This window comes from Danaus plexippus (assembly GCF_018135715.1).
Source record: "Danaus plexippus chromosome 13 unlocalized genomic scaffold, MEX_DaPlex mxdp_40, whole genome shotgun sequence".
Taxonomy (NCBI): Eukaryota; Metazoa; Arthropoda; class Insecta; order Lepidoptera; family Nymphalidae; genus Danaus; species Danaus plexippus.
In genome coordinates this window covers 63,379-69,178 of record NW_026869850.1, presented here as the reverse complement: position 1 = coordinate 69,178, position 5,800 = coordinate 63,379, and positions in this window count along the sequence as shown.

Genomic DNA, 5,800 nt, shown 5'->3' with positions numbered 1-5,800 from the left:
CGTCAGTGTCAGAAACAAACAAAAAGTCCTTAGAAACGTACAAATGTTTTAGATTTGTATACATTGGACAATTTATGAAAAAGTTTTATCTCAAATAAATCTTAATAAATTTCAATTATACTCAAGACATTGTATCGAATTAAAAGTAGGTTTTATACAAAGATGTTGAAATTTCAAAACAAAACAAGGCTTAAGACATTTATTACAAATATTGTTGAATTTGTTCGGAATATTTTGAAATGAACTTTTGTCCAGGGCTTACAGTTGGCGAGAGAATGGAAAGAAATTATTGAGAAAAAACATAGCGTTAGAAACCGGTTAAGGAATAATCCGTCTCTTTACTCGGACAAACGACGTATGTGGGTGGTGGTAAGTGCAACATCAAAGACTTTCCCTCAGTTAATACTATGCTGTTTAAAAATAATATTTTTACTGTTTTGAAAACTATATGAAATATTATTAAAGAATGAGCTATTCTTTACTGTCTGACTGACTGTATACAACGCAATAACAACCGAACATCTTTATGGTAATGACTACTAACATGTTACACAACCATGTAATGTCTGCCATAATGATAACTTGTAACGCTATCAGCCTCAATGACGTATAAAAATGTATGAAGAACCTTCAAAAAATACAAGAATTCTTAAAAGATTTAAAGCGTATCGAAATATTGACATTAGTGAGTGAGTGGTTCTCTCTTTAAAATCAACGAATTGGTACTAAATACTTTTTGGTAATTAAAGGGTTACTTAAAGATTCTTTATATAATACTACGTATATTAAATATTTTTTTTATATAAAATGTCAACTAATATAAGCGGACAAGAAAGTCTCTAAGAAATGTTTTTTAACCAAAGTACGTTATGGAGCCTGCGTTGAGTTTCGTAAATTTTTGTTCATAAAAAAAAAACAAGACTTTATTCTTTGTGTAAAATCTTCGCGTATGATTTATAAATAGATCATAAAATAAAGTTCGATTAAAATATTTCTTTAATTTATTTCTGAGCGAACTAATGTCAAGCAATAAATAGAATTAATTATAGCGTGTCAGCGACGTGTTGGATCTTTAGAACGGAAGCTTTAGATGTTGTTAATGTAAATTATGTAAAGCTGTGTATCAAAACACAATTTCTGCTATCCGTTATCGGAAACTAATCATAATTTAAACACAACTTAATACAATGTTATAAGATATAAGACTCTTACGAGTATTCGTTTAAATGAAAATAATATTTTTCGGATTATACTACGCGTATTTTATTATTTTGAAAAACTACACACTCCCGACGTTTCCCTTATCACGGTTGCTGCATAGTAACCGAAACGAAAAGATCCAGTTTTTTATCAATTTTATAAAATCATAAATCAAATTAAATAATAAATCCTTGTGAACACTCGTATCGAGTGTATTAATGAATTTATGTTAGTAAGAATATAAGAATATAGGTTGTTGGATTGTCATTTGTAGGGCAAGCCGTGATTATTTGCAAGTCTGATGAATATTCCACTGGTCAACAGGCTTAAAGTCTTGTTTTAAATTGTCTGTTGCTTGATTATGTTACGTACCAATTGAAGCTCCTACAGGACAGAAGTACTTTATTTTACGCCGTACGAGTGTATCTTAAACGGCTTCAGATGAAAGCCGTGTTCCTTGGCGGGTTCAAAATCTATAAAGACAAAAAATCGTTATTTTTCACGACATTCATCGATTTAATAAATATCGCTGTTAAACAGTTTTTTTCAAAATACAATTTTATTTAATCAAAATATAAGACCCAATTATCCACAAATTTTTACATTTTTATTGACTTTAAAGTATTTTATTAATTAAATAAAATTAGAGACAATTGCTAATTCTTCCAACTGTAGTATATTAATCTCTTACCTGGAACACAATTCCTATCATACGTATATTACGAGTATATAGTTAATATTGCTATTTTCTTAAAGTCCAGGGAGATCGTAAATAAATAGTTAACATTTTTAAGAAGTCATTCCGTGACTAGAGCATCGCTCGGAGGGTCTCGATCCGTCTTTCTGACTCACGGATCCTATTAAAGCGTCGACCTTCCGTAATGACACCTATCAATATCTTTTTTAGTGTCAGTGAACCAATTTTATTAATTCATATAATTCTCTCTTTCCTTCACCTCTTACTCTTATCAACTTAGGTATTTAAATTATTTATTTTAAGAAATTAATTTTATACATTCAATTAATAACGTAATGTTTTCATTCAACCGTCACATTATGTATCACACACCACAGGTTACAACTCAAGACTAATTTTTGTTTTAACAGATATTATATTAAAGAGCCAGATAAATCCATTCAATATTCTTTAAACTTTCATTTAGTATAATGTATAATCAAAATAACTGATGGCCACAAATGTCAATGATATCGTCTTGTGTATTAAGACCCTAGTATGTTACGTATCATCCAAAATATATTATTCCGGTGTGTTTTCATTTCTCTTATATATAATCGGACTTCACTAAATCAACCCGACATCCTTAGCAGTATTGTTTCATTGAAAATTACACTTACTAATTATTAAATTTAATAAGTAAAACAAACGTCTACTGAGACGATGAATCCATCAATCTAAGAAGACTGTTCCGTGACACTTGGACTATAGTTTATTTAGAACAGTTGTGTTCCGAAACAGGTGAGCAGTTATTACTTTATTTTCATGGCTTTCTTAAAACTCAGTAAACCTTTGCGAGACACCTTCTTGTGTTATACTACTAACCACTGTGAATGGCGGTCTGTTGGTGTTCCTGTTATGAAATGTTTTAAAAAGGGTTCCCTAATGTCTGTATACAATCTAATAAAATGAGATATGGCTCCCTTATTCTGAATTTCCTTGACTGCAACGTCTAAATATATGGATTAATAACTTATAGCATATATAGCACTTAAAATGAAGCAGACGCGATACTCGGCCAACTAACGCGAGTGTCGAGGTATGAGGACAATAATGAAACTCCCTCATCCATCCTCTGTATCATGGAAAAGTTTTTCAACGAGGAACTTCAGGCGCGTTTCCTTTGTAGTGAGCACAATTTTGTTACGTGTTCACTGAAACTGTTTCTGATGAAATCTAAAAAATTTAATACCATAAAATAATTTTATTTAAAGTTGCATTTTATATTGAAAAATCATTCTAGGTCTCCGTGCAGACGGGCTGCTACAATTGAAAACGGTCTCTTAGACTTTTACATTTATAAAAAAACAGATGGAATAATTTTCATTTATTTAAAAGAAAAAACAAATTGTTATAATTATTAACCAACACGTCACACTCAATATAAGTTGTCGACAAACTGAAACAGAATTATTTTATGTCACTTCTGAGGATAATAGAAAAGTAAATACGAATAGAAAAAATCATTATAATAAATATATATCGTTTATATTCTTCAATAGTGATTGCAATGTTAAAAAGAATTTAATGAAACAGCAAATGACTCTATAAAACTGTTCCTGAATGAGTGCAGCCGGCCAGACACGCTCCCTCACGTCCTCGCCTTGTCCCGATCTCGTGGACGCATGCATTGTCTTCAGATTCCTCAATAGTTCTATAACCTATTCAGCAGTAGACTGATGACGTATCTTCCAGTTTATGTTGTGTATATTAGTAATTTTTTTGCATACTGTATTACTAATTCAAGTGTTGAAATTTTACTCGTCCCCTTTAATTAATATTTAGATTAAAAGTAGAAAATACTTATTTTTATATTTAATTATCTTTATTTAAATATTATATATTAAAATGTATAGGCGCAAATCTTATTATTTGAATAACTAATAATTGAGAGTAGTTGATATTACCAGGTGTCACCCGCGTAACCATCTACGGCGCCACCTGTGCAAGTGTAGTCACAACAATGAGTGCCAGTTGGTATAAATAGAGGCGAGATTACAGATTACAATCATACTTCTAGGGTTAATGGTGCAAAAAGGAATAGGACCGGAGCCCCTCTCCTTCGACGTGGCGAAGGCGTTCGACAGCGTGTGGCACGATGGCTTGGTATACAAGTTATACCAATTCAAAATGTCAGACAGGCTCGTACTCATCATACGAAACTATCTGTCTAATCGTTCCTTCCGCTACCGAGTGGAGGGGAAGCTCTCGTCTCCTCGCCCTATCATAGCGAGAGTCACTCAAGGATCAGTCCTATCTCCCACATTATACACCATTTTTACTAACGACATACCCAGGTCTCCAAATCAAACTAAGCTAGCCCTATTCGAGTTCCCTATTCGAATTCACAGTTGTCTCCAGACCGCTACCATCGCCCTAGGCAACTGGTTTTGGAAATGGAGGATCGACCTAAACCGCGAGAAGAGCACGGCCATGAGAAGAGAAGAGCCGCCATTCATCCCAATCCTCTGGTGAAGGAGGTGATAAACAACATCCCGAACAGCTTTTACAAAGGTATTAGAAGACGCCCCAAACACGTGCTCATCGATCCGGGCGATGACATTACGATTAGTAATAGGACCACCGCGTCGTCAGTAAGGAATACAGGTAGTAAGTACACTACACACAGTTACACATACTCACCGGACTCGCCGGCGAGAGCGAGGTCCACGCTGCCGCTGGTCCCTCGCGAGAGAGCGTCAGAGGCCGCCGCTGGCAATCCCTCCTTCATCCACGACGTCCTAAGTTCGTGGTCCGAGCCGCACTTTAAGCAGGCGCCCTTAAATCGTACGCACCCTAGGGGCCCTTCAGGCCCCATCGTAACGGGCCGTTCTCAGTACTGGCCCGCTCTCCGGTGACGCTGTAAAAGCCGTAGGGCTAACAGCAATACACATTCCAAAAAAAAAAGATTACAGATAGTTACACTCCAGCAATTGCACGGATCGGACCTCTTCGAAATAAGGGGTTCGTCAAACCGTCTACGAGGTAACCTTCAAGAGTCTGACGTCCTGACGACATTCAAGAAAAAAGTCATTGGTGACGTCAGTTAACCTGACGTCACTCTATTAAAAAACGACAAAGTACTTTTTACTCCGACATATATAATAGTCTTATATTATGTATTGTAGGCTTGACATTTCCTGACAAAGAAAACACCACACTTAAAAAGATAATTTAAATGATAATCAGGTCGATAGAAAAGTAAAATCTTTTTTTCTCTTTCATCTTTAACCGCTTTATACTAACTAAAACTAATATATATAATATAATAGTAACTCACATGATTAAGATCCTGTCGTGGTATAAAACCCAAAATTGTTATTTCATCATATTAACGTTACCATCAAAAGCACCAAGAAGCTTTTAAATCATGAAAATAATAATAAAATAGTCTGAAAGTTCAGTCAGTTTTAAAACAGAATTCTAAAGTTATCTGCGCCGTCGGTAATCGTCAGTGCGCAGAAAGTCGTCAGTGAGAGGACGAGGGACGCGGCAGTCAAAATCCGGCCGGCCAGGAGACGACTCGCTAACACTCAGGCTCTATACACACACGGAACAACTTTCGCTATTTACGAGTTCAGTGTTACTTGAAGTGTGCATACAGCGAGTGTGGCGTGCACGGGAATGAACCGGGGACCACATTGATGGAATTTCAGTTATACTTCTAGTAAAATGTGGTTTAATACATTAAGTTATCATATTTATTGAGAGCTTTTGTTAAGTCTCAAATATGGAATAAAAAAATGTCCCTTAAGTTAAACGGTTAAAATTTATTTTGATGTAAATATATTATGCACCGTTTCGGGACTCAGTTACAACGACATAGTAGCAGTAGGTCAGCGAAAGTATGAAGTGATGTGAACC